Source organism: Giraffa tippelskirchi, chromosome 1, assembly GCF_054371585.1.
Source record: "Giraffa tippelskirchi isolate mGirTip1 chromosome 1, T2T-mGirTip1v1.2.pri, whole genome shotgun sequence".
In the NCBI taxonomy this organism is placed as follows: Eukaryota; Metazoa; Chordata; class Mammalia; order Artiodactyla; family Giraffidae; genus Giraffa; species Giraffa tippelskirchi.
Genome location: NC_137275.1, coordinates 178,698,883 through 178,713,870, shown reverse-complemented (window position 1 = coordinate 178,713,870; position 14,988 = coordinate 178,698,883). Strand labels below are relative to the sequence as shown.

The following is a 14,988-nucleotide window of genomic DNA, read 5'->3' as shown; positions in this document are numbered from 1 at the left end:
AATCCTTGATCTAATTACACACCTGCAAAGGCCCATTTTCTCTGTAAGGTGGCACAGCACAGGCATCGGGGGGCCATGGTTCTGTCTGCCACACCTCCCCAGTGCCCACTATCAAGGTCTCCTTGAGGACTCCACATCCCCTTGTACCCTGGGAGAACCATCACCCGGGAGGGGGATCAGCACCTCTTTTGATGCTTCTGCCTGACCTCTCCTCACCACCTCTGTGAGCACTGGCTGGTCCTCACTGTATCTCCTCCATCTGCCCCAGTATTGTGACAATCATGCCCTCCCCAGGGCCCTAGGTTCAAGAGACTGCAATATTGATGGTGGTGAGTCCTTAGAGATTGTTAGCACAACTCCCTCGTGGAGAAGATGGAGACACGGAGGATTCAAGTTCTCCCCACATGAGACATTTCCAGAACCCACATCCCTTGGCTCCTCCCTCTGTTCTAGACTCTGCCTTCCAGAACAGAATGTGTCACCTCTCCTATCCTCATTTCTCTATCTGACTGGTCCTCTGCCATCTATCTGCCTCATCCATGCCCATTGGAACCCTTCATCCAGACCTTTCTTTTTATCACCTTCCTACTCAACTTCCCAGTCCTGACTCGAAGCCTTTGCTTCTGCTGGTTCCTCTGCTTAGGATGCTTCTGTCATTTGCCCAGAGGTGGCAGTAGTCTGCTGTGAAAGGAAGAACAATGGGCTGCCTTGGATCAGGATCACAAATCTTCATACCAGCTCTTCCATAAATAACTCCTTGGTGACTTTGGGACACGCTTTCTCTCTCTGAGCCTCAGTTTTCACATCTGCCCAATGGGAATTATAGTCCTGGCTTCCCCTCTCCTTGCAGGACTTCAGTGAAGCACATGTGAGCTGTAAGGAGCTATACCTCTTCTTTTAACCTGACTGTGCTGGGTGCTCAGGCCCTGTGTCCCAGCAGGGGGGTGAGTGTGAGCTGGTGCAGAGCTTTGCCTATGAATCGCTCTCATGACACCTGTTGAGGGACTGAGAAACCAGCAGGCCTACCAATCTCTGTCTATGTGACTTCAGGGAATGTCTCCAGGGAGCCATCCTCAAGCACCACCACCTTCAGAAAGCCCTCCCCAATTGCCCCACAGGCAGAGTGATAATCCCCTCTGTGGGCCCTGGATCATCACACCTGTTATCCCATTGTGCTTTGACTTATGATCTTTGTATCCAGCCTATCTTTATCCTTACACTGTGAGGGTCTGGATTGTCTTCTGTCTAGCATGCAGCATGGAACAATATAGGTACTTGGGAAGTGTTTATTGAATGAATGAGTGGATGGATGGATAGATGGATGGATGAACAAATGAGCTGTCTAATATGATTATTTGTTACTAATCACCCCAAGGGCTTCCCTGGTGGCTCAGCGGTAAAGAATCTATCTGCAATGCAGGAGACGCAGGAGACTCTGGTTCGAACCCTGGGCTGGGAAGACCCCCTGAAGGAGGGCATGACAACCCACTCTAGTGTTCTTACCGGGAAAATCCCATGGACAGAGGAGCCTGGTGTGTTACACCATGGGGTTGCAAAGAGTCGAATAGGACTGAAGCAACTGAGCACTCCAAACCCTATCCATCTATATTACAATCAAGGTTATTGACATAATTCACACACATACACATCTTTGAGGAGCAAAAGGGGCATTTGAAGATGGACAAAAGGGGCATGCAAGATATTATTATAATTATTATTTCCCTCCAAATGCATTAGCTTCAGCTGGTTTGCAGTCCTTTTTATCTGCCAGTGTTCACAGCCCAGAAAAAAATCTCTCTCTAATTTCTCTCTATTAGCTTTTATTTTAATTACCTGAGAGGCTATGGAACTTCTACCCCCACCCTTACATCTTCTATAAATGTTTGGTAAGGCTGGTTTTGGCACGAATCCTTAGGGGCACCTGCTGCCCGTCTGAACTTGCCCATCCAGAGAAGTGTTTGCCTTTCCAGACCCATTGGCTCCTTCTGTCACGTGTCCACCTCAAGGATAGAGTGGTATGTAGCCCTGTTTGAGGGGTTGGCATCTGGAGTGCAGACTAAGGTAAGAGCTCCTTCCGCAGAGCTGATCTCAATCCTGGATAAGATCCACTAAGTCAAGAGTCACTAGCAGGAATGACCACTAGTACTTGCTTCCCACTCACTAGGCAATGGGCATTATTCTAAGCACTTTACATACCTCAACTTGTCTTGTCTATAAAACAACTCCATGAGAAAGTTTTATTATCCCTATTTTACTGATGCAAAAACTGAGCCATAGAAAAGCACAGGAGTTTACTCAAGGTCACATATCTCTTGAGTAGTGGTGCTAGATTTCAAACACAAACTGTCAGATTCCAGAGGTCACACACCTGACCACTGTGCCACGCTGCTCCTCACCAAGCTGCTGTGTCAGGGGCAGGCAGGCCATGTGACCAAAGGAGGTCCAATTCGGGACCCAGTTTAGAAAACAGGCCGCAAGTCTGATGCATCGATCAGGGCCAAGCACTGGGGTTGTGACTGACATGGCTGGTCTCCATCCTGGGTGCTATCTGGATGAAAGGCATTGGGCTGACTCACTTCCAACAACTGGCACCTTGTAGGGCAGCCTGTACCCAGACAGACCTCAGCAGCCTCAGCACACAGTAGGTGCTCAGGGAAGGGCTGTCGAATGGATGGGCAGACAACAGCAGGTATTATCAATCCTTCTTCTCTGGAAACTTATGCTGGATTTGAGGTGTTTGGAGGGTCCAGGGGAGGGGCAGGGTGGCAGAGGGTGCCCTGAGGACCTCTGAGCAGTGTCTCTTTCCCACCTGGCCCAGAAGTGTTACGGTATCTTTCACAACCAGTAGTGTCAGTCCTGGATAGTTATTCCAAAGGTGTTGCCCAAAACAAGACCCCAGCTACCATGAATAGCCACCTGTGCCAATATGGGTGTAGATTACAAAAGATAACTGTGGTTTTATTATCTCTAAACCTTGCTTGTATAATGAGGGTGATGGAGTCAGATACTCCCATAGATCTCAGCCTGGAGCCTCGGAGCCCAAAGTCGAGCTCCTTGTCCTTCCTCCTCTGGTCCTGCAGCCTGTGTCAGCTGTCTCTCACTGCAGGGCTCCCAGGGTCTGATCTAAGGGCTGGGCCTCTGGGCTGCCTGGAGCTCGCCCAGCGGCTGCCCAGCTCCTTTGTGGGCTGAGCACACCTCCGGCAGGGACCAGCCCTGCCCATGCCCCCCACCCCTAGAGGAATCCCTTCTTTGACCTTTGTAATTATTCCTGTTCAATCTTCCTTCATGTTTTTTCCTCCCCCTTTTGAAGGTGCTCAACTCCTGCGTTCCCTCCAGTGTATTAAGGATGTGAGTGAAATTGATGACTGGGATGTCTCAGGTCTTTATGATGATGAATGACTTTCACTGCCAAAGCTTTTATTGTCTGTGATTTGGGAAGAAGGGGGAACTGATATATCAAGGCTCCCTGTCACACCATTTAATACAGTTATAAATCCTGACGTCACTAACTGGTGGTCAGGAGCTGGAGAATTCCACCGGCCGCTGCTTTGCCGAGCCTTTATGGATTTTTTTCCCCCTCTCCCCTTTCTTTGCTTGACTGTCACAATTGTGTTTTGAGGGTGGGGGGGATGGGAACAGCTGGATGGTAAGTTTAAAAATCCCAAGGGTAATCTGGTCCAGGGAAGAAAGTGAGAGGCCTCCCCACTCTAGAGGAAGGGGAAATGGCAGGCAAGCATCACTCTAAGGTGAGCAAGAAATTGTTCAATGAAACCAAATCCTAAAAGTATGCTAGTATCTTTTTACTTATGGACCACATTTTACAATTCACTGTCTGATTTTGCAGCTGTTATTTTCCAATTTTCCTTCCATCCTTTGGGGGTGGGGTTGTGACAGACGTGAACCCCATTTTTCAGAAGAGGAAACTGAAGCTCAGCAAGGTGAAGCAACTTGGCCAAGGTTGTGCCACACCAGGAAGATGAGAGGGCAACTCCCTGGATGAAGGAACTGAGCCTCACCATTAGGAATTTGGGGGCAGTGGAGTCAGATGAAGACGACAGGAAGAAGAGCTGGTTTAGATATTTTGTGGTCCCCCAAGAATGCTCAAGTGGGAACATCCAGAAGGTGATGAAGGAGGCATCAGGGCTGGGAATACCAATTTGGAAGTCATGGGCACGGTGGAGGTGGATCCACCTGGTAAAGATGCATAGACACAAAGTCTTGAGAGCAGCAGAGCTCTAGGAAGAAACTGGAGAACAATGATGGCTGGGGAGAAGAAGTCATGGAGAAGTCTAGGGAAAGGTGATTGGTGGAGGACAAAGCAGACCACGAATGCTCTCCATCCTGGAGCTTGGAACAACCATAACTGAGGTGGGAACAACAGAATTCTCTCTGGCTGCTTAAGTAGAAAAGACGTTAGGATTCTCAGGAGGCCCACAGAACCAGGCTTGGAGGCTTCACAGCCAGGAATCACATCTGAACCACACCTGAGCATCTGAACCACACTTGAAATGCCGCATAACTGGTTCTGTGGCAACGCCACCCCCTGGCCTGTGGACACAAACTCTCAGCTCATGCTGCTGTCCCTGGACACCAGACATCACCATAGGACCTTTATCTCCACAGGCACCTATTTCTTTGTGTCACTTGCCTCTGAATTAATGACTCACATGCATGTCTGCTTGATGGAGCCAAGATGGCATCTGCACTTGAGCTGCAAGGGAGGCTGGGAGATCAAGCTTCTAACTTCTGCTATGAGGACACTAAACTCTTAAGGTGGAAAATTCTCAAAACAAAAGAAGGGTGTTCTTGGTGTCAGGTAGACAAGATGTTTGAAGAATTAGGGAGTGAGAGAAGAGATCCAAGCCAGCAGGACTGAGAGCACCATGGCTTTGGAGTTAGGAGGGTCTCGTTCTTTAGGTCATTTATTGACTGCAGTCAACCCCTTCCATAGGATTTGAGGCATCATTAAATTCAGACCCAGAGACATCTGCACATAGGCCAGAAACCCCCTGAAGTGAGAGGAAAATGGCTGTATGGAGTCCAGAAACGCCCTAGTGAGAGGCAGCAGTGGGACCTGGAGCCTGGGGGTGGGGTTGGGCTGTTTCTTCAGGAGTTGATGACTTTTGCTGAGTAACTGGACTGAAGAGTAGCAGGGAGGGAAGAAGTGAGGACCCAGTGGTCCGGTCCCAGCCCTAAGGAGTCCTGGGAGGTAGCAGGTGGCACTTCTCTTTCATAGAACTTGTTAACTCTGAGCTTTGCCGGTGGCTTTTCTCCAGTGAGGATGATGGAAAATTATCACCCATTGGTCTCAAAGCCTCCTTTTCTTAAGGGCAAAAATTCCCCAGAACCTGACACAGAGCTGGGCCTAGAATAAAGACTTGGAAAGATTTTATTATTTCTTTATTTTTGGCTGCTTTGAGATTTCGTTGCTTTGCGCAGTGGCATATCCTGTTGCCGAGTACAAGCTCTAGGTGCTCGGGCTTCGTTGCTCTGTAGCGTGTGGTTTCTTTTGGGACCAGGGACCAAACCCATATCCTCTCCAGTAGCAGGTGAGTTCTTATCCACTGTGCTACCAGGAAATTCCCCAGAAAGGTTTTCTGAATAAATGAATGAATGAATGGACCAGTAAGCTTTTCTTTGCCCCCACTAAGCACTGTACCACCTTTGTAGGAAGACATGAATGAATGGGACAATGTTCCTGCCCTAGAAGGGTTCAGTCTTGTGTCTTCTGCAGACAGCCATCCTGGGCAGGTTGATGAGTGCTATAGCATGGAGCAGGCACAGGGGTTCTGAGAGGACTAACGGATGGGCAGGGCAAGGATCTGAGGAGGTTTTCCACAGGAGGTGACGTTGGTGGAGTTTGCCCAGAGCTGCCAAGGCATAGCAGCAACATGTGCTGAGGTTTGGAGGCGAGTTGGGGGGAAGCAAGCTATTTGGGGCTGGAGTTGGAGTGGGGGCCGGGGATGCCACTACTTTAGCAGGAATGGAGGGCAGCAAGGAGTCTGGACTTGATCCCAAGGTGGTGGGAATGGGGGGTGCAGGGTCTGTCTGCAGAGGGGCTGGGATACGGGAGGAAGCAGAGCCAGGCAGGGAGACAGTTGAGGGGTGGGTGATGACTGGAGTCCATACTGGGGCCTGAACTGGCTGTGGATGTGGAGGAGCTGTGACTTGGTGATGTCTCCTCTAAAGCCCACGCAGGGGCACTGGTGGGAGAGGCTGGACTGTGGGTGCCAGGACGCCCAGGATGGGCCTTCTTGCCCAGGGGTGCCCTCATTATGCCACTCACGACGGTGGAAAGACGTGTGCAGCAGTTGAGACGTGGGCTGCCTCCTGCTGGTGTGCGGAGCGCAGGCAAACCACATGAGATCCCATCTTGCACATAATGTGCATCCGAGGACAAAATTAGATTGAGAAGTAAATGGAGCCGAAAATTTCTAAAGCATTTCCCATCAAGAAGCTGTTTGATTGCGCGTTTTAATTCTCTGAGTCCTCCTGCCCAGTGAGGTTCATTTTGGTGGGGACGGCTGGAGCAGAAGGAGCTTGTGATGGGAAGGGGAGCCTGGGGACCTGGGGCCTGGGCAGGAGGAAGACAGGAAGCCTTTGACCACATTCTGGTCCTAAGTCCAGGCTCCCCAGTGACCTGGTTGAGACCTCAAACAGCTCTGTGAAATGGGTGTTATATCCGTTTTGTAGACAAGGAACCTGAATGGCAGAAATTAGGGAACCAGCTGAGACTACATGAAGAGTGCTGGGTTGGCAGGGGTGGCGTGCACCAACCCACAGGACTTTAAAACTCAAGCTGGTGCCACGTTGGGTTGCATATTTGAATGTTTCCATTTTTTTCACCAGAAATCTAGACTTTTCCTCCTTCTCATTCTTGTTTCCTTCATTTCTCCTTCCTCCATTCTCAAAGCCTAGGAATCCTGGTGGACAGGGCAAAGGGTAACATCCCCATTCTGCAGATTTGGAAAGTGAGGCTCACGGAGGTGCAATCATTTGTTGTTAGCGCAGAGAGAAGCCAGTGGCAAATTCTGGGAAGTCTGATTCTTATTTGTGTTCCCCTACCTGGTCCTGTCTGACAGGCTCAATAAATACAAAGATGTGACAAAAATCACATACATACACACACACACACACACATATGCACGTGCACACTTGCATGGCAAGTTTAGATCCAGATGGACTTGGTCACCAGTGCCTACCCCTGTTTGGACCACGGAGCTGAGGGGTTGTAGGGCCCAGGCCTGACTGTGCATGGAGCTCTGGGCCTCACCTTCAAAGGGACTTTTTCATTTACTTGCCATTAGTGATTTTCCAACAATTGTTAAGTTTTAGTTTTAGTTTTAGTTTGTGTCAAGAAAATTTTTGCTCAGATAAGATCTTCCTGGGAAGATAGTCAGAATTGAGGTTCAGTGGTTGAGGGGGTGGCCATCCCAGAGGCCCCCAGTGCCCCAGGAAGCCCCAGGAAACATGGCTGGAACCCCTACCTGGTCGACCTTTCATGTCCTTTGGATGCTGGTGCTCCCCAATGCTGATGCTCCCCAAAGTTCCAAAGTGGCCTTTGAGACTGTATGAAGGCTACGCACAGAACTCGTGTGTTCTCTCCTCAGCCTGGCTCTTAATCCCACCTCTGAGACCCTGGCTCTCCCTCCTTACACCCCAGCTGCCCACCCACCTTACCTCAACTTCTGCCAGTTCCTGAGGAAACTCATACCAGTCTCAAGCACACTGCCCCTCGAGGCTCATTCATGGTGATGGGACCCACCGGTACTGCCCACCCTGCCCTGGCTCAGCCTGAGCCCTGCTCCCAGTGTCCCTGGAGGAACCCTACCCACTAAGGCTGAGTTTCATGGCTGCTGCCTCCAGGAAGCCTTCACTGTGACTGCAGGAACTGAGTCTCGGGTCTGCCGTTTGCTACCTGTGGGACCTTGGGCAGGACTCTGAGCCTCTCTGAGCCGGTTTGCCCAGCTGTGGGCATTGAGATGGTGACTGACTGTCAAACTGAATTCAGGCTCTGCTGGCTCTTGGCATTTGTCCCCTCATGATGCTCCTGCTCTGTAGGGCCCCTCCTGTGTTGCAGTCTCCCTTCTGTGATCCTGATGGCCCAGGAGAGGGGCGGGGCATGGGCGATACCAGAACTGGCAGAGGCTTACAAATAAGAGTCAGAGCTACGCTGTGCTTCTCAGAGGCCCTGGCACCTGACTTGGCCTTTCTCTGGGAGGGGAGGGCCGGGAGGGATGGGCTGGCATGTCAGCAGCCCGCGGCCCCAGCGGCACGATTTAATGCATGTTCTCTGCAGCACATTAATTTGCCTTGCACCCTGGGAGGTGCCTCTGTGGGGTGGGCTTGGTTTTCCTCGGCAAGCAGCGCACCTGCTCTGCCTCCTCTTGAGTGGGCCTCATCCGCGGCGATTTCTAATCTCAGCCTCGCTGTGTGTTTTGGAGGAAACGATTGGAGGGAGGGGGCGTCATCTGGTTGGGCTCTGTTGTTTCTGGGCCCGGATCTCAGGACATCCTCCAGGCTGTTACCTTCCAGACCAGAAGGGGATGGACCAAGGCACTTGTTTAGGGTTTGTGACTGGCCTCGATCCCTTCACAGTAGATCAGAAGCTGATTGAAGGCTTTTCTGGCTATAACATGTACCTACTGACTATTTCTTGAAATAAATGGGCTGTCAGCCAGATGTGGAAGGAGCCTGAGAACCCGGTAATACATCTTCCTCACTTCTCTACCATTGTCTAAGCTCCTCCAGGTGGATGACCTGGGAGGGAAACTCTGGGTTCACAGATGAGAATGTTCAGACAGGGGAGGACCTGCCTGAAGTCCCTGTAAGGAAGTGGAAGGGCATTCCGACATCCAGTCCAGGGCCTTCCCACTCGGTCCTCTAGCCCTGACCTCACCCTTTAGCTGGAGAGGTCCAGTAGGTGCCTCCCACCATCCTTGACTATATTTCAAACCCATCCTAGATTTGGTACTTGGTGGTTAAGAGCACAGGTTGCCTGGTTTCTAATCCTGACTCCACAGCCCCTTCCTGGACCATTTTCTGCCTGTGCAACCTTGGGCCAGTTACTTAACCTCTCTCAGCTTCAGTGGCTGCCTCTAAATATTGGAGGGAATAACAATCTTGGCTGGGAACACATGTATGGGCTGGGCACCTTTCTAAGGGCCTCACCTATACTAACTCTTTAGTTCTTTTAAACAGTCTTAGGAGGTGGTGTTACCATTAGCCCCATTTTATAGACGAGCAAACTCAAGTGGAATCTTGCCCAAGGTTACAAAAGAACTAATAAGGAGCAGAGCTGGGATTTGAATCCAGTAGTCTGCTCCCAGAGCCAGTGCACTTAACCTCTAGGTTCATCCTCTCAATGTCAACAACAGCATTAATAATAATTTCTACAATGTAGGATTATTTTGATGATTAAATGAGACAAGGCATAAAACACGTAGAAGAGAACTTGGCAAATAGAGCTCAACAGAGCTCCAACCATCGTATGTGAATTTACCCACTTGGCGAGTACACCCAGTGGTGTCCCGAACTACCATGCCACACTGCACCCTTTTACAAAGATGTAATATCCCCTAGTCTGGAAGGTCACCTCAAGGGAACTCTATGCTTTCTGTGTGTTCCTTAACCCATTCCACTTTCTATTTAGGAATCATATAATTTATGTGTAAACCAATTCTTGAGAAGCAAGACATTCCCAACCATTATATTGGGGAAGTATCTTCTGCCTTAGCAGCCTGGAAGTGGGCAAACGTGATGAGAATACTGTCAGCCTTGAGTTGGGGGGAGACTGGGAAACTTCCAAGTTTCAGTCCATCCATGGGACACCATGGTTCTGACACACTGGGAGGCAAGATTACATTTTCAATATTCTCCAGCCAGCTTGGGTGGGCGCGCACCATAACCAGGAGTGGAAGTATGGCGGGTTTCCATCAGCAATCCAATCTCCTGGTGTTCTTCTCCGTTGCCATGCACCATACCAGTGTTCTCCAAGGACCCATCCTGGACTGAGATGGACAATTGGGCTTTTCTCCATCTGCTACCTATGATTATATAGGTCCCAAGCTGACTTTCAAAGCACTGGTTTGTCATATGGGCTTCTCAGATAAGAGATGCAGATAATCATGCTGGAGAGACAGAAGTTCACCCTCCTCCAGTGACAGCACCCAGGTTCGTCTCTGAACCCACATCGCTGAACCTCTCCGGCTGCAAAGGCAAAGCCTCTGGAGGTCTGTAAGCAGGCGGCTTGCCCTCCACCAGGCACCCCAGACTGTTGAAGTCTGGGCTTCTTATGTTGGATTATATTGTTTTCCTGTCTCCATCCTTGCTGCTCACTTGTCACCTGTCACTTCTTCTAACATCAGTTTGCCTGGCTCCGGAAGTCTCTCTCCCCCTTTTTATTTTGCTGTTTTCAATCTGCTGGTGGCTGGGAAGCCAGACCACTGAGCTCATTGGAACTGTGTGCCAGTGAGGACATGGCCTGCCAGACCTGGTGCCCCGGGGGCTCTAGAGACAGGCTTTGGGCCTACCTTTTGGCTACTTACAGCCAGATTGTCAGGGCTGAGGTTGCCTGATGGCACGTTTCGGGTGGGCAGGACATCACTGGATTTCCTTTCTGAGCAAGGCTGAGTGCTGGCTTGGGGGAGGGCTGGAGTGATCATAAGCTGTGGCTGTGTGACTTGGCCAACGTGCTCCTGGCATCATAATGCTGTCTTTGAAAGCAGGGAGTGCCCTCCATGACAGCTCTGGCCCAGGAGCTGCTGAGGTGGGAGCAGGGGTTGGGGTGGGGGGAGTTATGCATTTCCTGCATCTTAGATTCATTATTACCTCCCCTTCAAGGCTCTCAGTGGGCCCCTTGGGGCACAGACAGTGTCTGGTTCTTAAGAAAACGTTAATTTTAAATCAAAAAGTTAATTTTGAACAAAAAGTAATACATGCATGTGGTTAAATATTCAAACCATACAGAAAAATATAAAATGAAAAATAGTTCTCCTTTCCCCAACCTCAGCCCTCGCATCCATAATCCTCACCCCAAAATTAACCATGTCTTATGTATACTTTCAGTAACATTTTTATGTGTCTGTCAACAGATAGATTTATCTATTTTTTATTAAGTGTAAGTAAGTGTTATTCACTCAGTCGTCCCCGACTCTTTGCGACCCCATGGATTGCAGCCCACCAGGCTCCTCTGTCCATGAGATTTTCCAGGCAAGGATACTGGAGTGGGTTGCCATTTCCTTCTCCAGGGGATCTTCCCAACCCAGGGATCGAATCCAGGTCTCCTGCACTACAGGTAGATTCTTTACCAGCTGAGCTACAAGGGAAGCCCTTGGATTGTCTCTGTCCCTCCCTTCCCAGTAAATGTGAATCTTGGTGTACTTTTCTGTGTATTTCCATAGGTAAAGTCCTAGAAGAAGAATTGCAGGTCAAAAAGGAGGTGTGTTTTATGTTTTGCAATTCATCTAATGAAGCAGAATAGTGCAGGGACAGGGGTGGTAAAGGCATAGACTGGCATTAGATGGCCTCAGTTTGCCTCCAAACACCACCATCTTATCTGGAGGTTTGTATCTCCCCGAGTGGCTGTGACACTTAAATGAGATAATGCATATAAACACTTTGAATGGTGCCCAGCACTTGGTAAGAGCTGAATAAGCAATCACTGTTATTGTTGTGGGTATTATTATCATTATTGTCACCCCCAGGTCCTCTGGTGCTAGAACTCAATAGGGATCAGATAATACATGAATGAATGAGTGAACAAATGAGTGAGTGAAGACCTGAGCTTGCCCACAGTGGCCCTCGCCATGCTTCTGCTGTAAATAATGGCTTCCATCTGTCCCTGGAGCAGTGCCTGTCCTGGCAGGGATGCCCAGAGCCATGAGCATGGCAGATCCGCTCTGCAGCTTTGCTCATTAGAACCCTGCCTTTGTAAGTTTATTACATTGGATCAACAGTTGCTAGTGGAGGAAGATCATGTCATAAATGTGCATGGAAATATTGACTGAGCCCCAGTGTCTGCTCTAAAATGCCAGGCAGATGAAATTCAAACATTCCCTTGCAATTAAAACACAGTCCTTGGAGTCCGGAAGTTCCCAGTGATTCCAGGGCAGTAGACAGAGGCTGTTGGAATGAAAGAAGGGGGAGGGTTGAAGCTGTGAAGTAAACAGAGCCCTGATGAATGAATTCTCAAGAGTTGTCTTCCTGCTCACAAATCCAGATTAGATCTTTAGCCTCAGCAATGAGAGGAGGGTCAGTCAGAAATCGTTGAAAGTGAGGATTCAGTAATTTGGGGAAAAGAAATTGAGGGTTATTAGTTCTCAGTAAATAGCACCACCTAAACTAATGGCTAATAAACCTGTCATTAGGAGATGGCCAGCTCTGCCTTAATGACTGGATGGACCCATCTGCAATTAGCCTGTCCACTCTGTGTGGGACACGACTGAAGTGACTTAGGACACATGCTGTGTGCTGTGTGCTGCCTCATGGCAGCCTTTCCCCCTCTAGGTTAAATGCTCCCTATCTGCACTCCCTGCCCACACATCCTTTGCCTGTGGCAGGTGCGAACAAAGGGAGACTCCAGAGCAGGGAGCAACCCCCATTCAAACTGTCACATGTTTCAAACATCAGCTGGAACAAAGGTACCTGGTGGTGGATGCCCACATATAGGCACACACCAGGGTTTGCGTAGCAGGATTAATCCCCTTTCCAGATCCTGGCTGTTGGTTTGCTCCTCTCTCCCTCCCCTAAGGTAGTAATTGTTTACTGTCACCTGCTTTGGTGTTGGTTAAAAACCTTCAATTCATCTTACTCAGGGTTGGTTGACTTTTTCCTATAACGAGCGAGAAAGTGTAAATTTTTAAAGAATTAAGAACATAACTCATGTACAAATATAGAATGAGCACATGTGAAGATTTTATTCAACTCATAAATTAATGAGTGAACCTATAAAAAGATAAAAGTGGTTCCAAGAACATTTGAGGAATAGCGTTTATATCGTCCATGTAGAAAGGCATTTTTTAAAAATGTTGGAATAAAATTGCTAGATTAGATACAGAATTGGTTTATGTCCTGCGGGGCAATAAACCCAAACCTTTGGAGTTGTCTTTTCTACTTGAGAGAAATCTACACATTCACGTGTAACTTCCCCATTTCTGGGCTCTAATCAAGTAGTAAAGAATCATCAAACACAGGTACATTCTCTTAGAGGTATGATCCCTGGGTATGACAGTTAACAGTGCCCCATGACGTGAAAAGGCTATGATTCCCACCTTTATGACCTTTTCTTTTAAAGTTTTAATAATGTTTCTTAACATGCAAAAGGGTTTCTCATGGTTCTATGACTCTGAGGAAGAGCTTTCTGAGAAAATGTCATAGAAATGGAAGTGTCTGCAGTTCTGGTTAAATTATTGAACCAAGACAGAATTGGAAGTGTTAGCTTCAGAGCCCTCACTGGGTTCAGCCCTCACTGAGTTTCTGTGTGATTCCAAGTTGTCCTTCAGTGTGAGCCAAAGGGATCGGGGGCTGGATGCCAGGGCTCTGGAAGAAACGGCCACAGAGGGTGTGGCAGGAACAGGGCAGAGGACTGAGATGAGGTTGCTAGAAAACAGAGCAAAGGGAAGAACAGTCTGACCTGGGCAGGTCGGGCCAGGGAGGAGAGGGCAATGGAGAGTCAGGAGGGGCTTGGGAACTGACTGGGCTTGAGGGAGGAGGGGTGTCTGGGAAGCCATCGTGGCTGGGAGGCTGGGGCTGTCACCCATGAAACAAGATGGCAGGAGGTTCAGATGGCCCCAGGGAGCTGGTTGTGGTCATGCAGCAGGTCTCAGGAGCCACCTCCTGCAGGACCTTCCCTCTATCCCCTGACCCGTTCTGCCCTGCCGGGTGGCTACCTCTTTGGTAATTACCTGGACACCCAGGCTGAGCTCTTGTCCTTAAAAGGCCTGGCAGGTGATGAAACTGGTGGAGTGGTGGTATGGGATGATTCAGATAGGACTTGAGAGCTTTGAGAATGAGAAAGGTTGAAAATTGGCCATGGGAGCTAAACGTGGTCTTTGGATACATTTTCTTTGGCCCTCAGTGTATATTTTACACACTGGAGTTGAGTCAACATTCACATAGACAGGAGATTCCCAAATGAAATGAATCCAGAGTTCCAACTTCTGAAAACTAGCCACCACTGAGCAGAAGCTGTTCTCCAAGCCAGGTGCCTGGTTGCCCGTGGGAGCAGTTGATGACGGGGCCTTGGCAACAAAGTACAGGTTGACAGCCCTCATCTCCTGCCATAAGTTCTTTTCCTGAAGACAGGAAAAGAAGACTGGTGTTTACCTTCCTTTCACTAGGATTTAATCCAGGGGCTCCAAGGTGCCTGACACTGTGGGCAGGAGTGCTGAGGCGAGGTGGGCATCTCTATAGCCGCTGGTGCCAGCCTCCATTTCCATCAACACAGGGATAAAATGAGGCCTCTGAGCTGTAGAATGTTAAAGCAGAAAAAATCACAGAGGCTATCTGTTCCCACTGCTTGAGTGTTCTGATAGGAAAACGAAGACCCAGAGAGGTGGTCGAACTTACCTAAGGTCACACAAGTCACCATTGCCTCTGCCTGGGGTGTTCAGACTTCCTGGGCATTAAGAGTCCCCGGTGGATATGATCTCCAGTTTGCAAAGGACTTAACTGTCCCTGGCCAGCTCTGCCATGTTCCTTAGAGCTTGGACTTTGTGGGGGAGACTCCCCGCCTTTGGGGAGAACCTCCAACCCAGGGCTGTCTAGGCAGCCAGACCCTCTCTGGCCATGGAGCCATCACCAGCCTCTTGCTCCCATCTCATTCACAATAACTCATGGCTTCTCAGTGGCTCACTTTCTTCTTCTGGCTCACACTCACATTCGGGCAGATAGAGGGGGAGTTTGGTTGGTGCCCTGTGGTATTCAAAGTGAAGGGTTTGCATACTGTCAGGGTAATGAATTCTGTAAGGGTTTGAAGTGAGGGGCTGG

General features: G+C 49.3%; 1 protein-coding gene and 1 long non-coding RNA gene across 13 annotated transcripts in view; one reads left to right on the top strand and one right to left on the bottom strand.

The window, feature by feature from the left end:
* Positions 1-14,988, top strand: part of PAX5 (paired box 5) — a 180,523-nt gene that overhangs the window by 116,584 nt on the left and 48,951 nt on the right. The window lies entirely within an intron of this gene.
* LOC145513591 (uncharacterized) lies at positions 3,788-10,620 on the bottom strand. Its single transcript, XR_014059544.1, has 2 exons — positions 7,488-10,620; positions 3,788-7,083 (listed from the first exon to the last, which is right to left on the bottom strand). It is a non-coding gene; the product is annotated as an uncharacterized LOC145513591 (long non-coding RNA).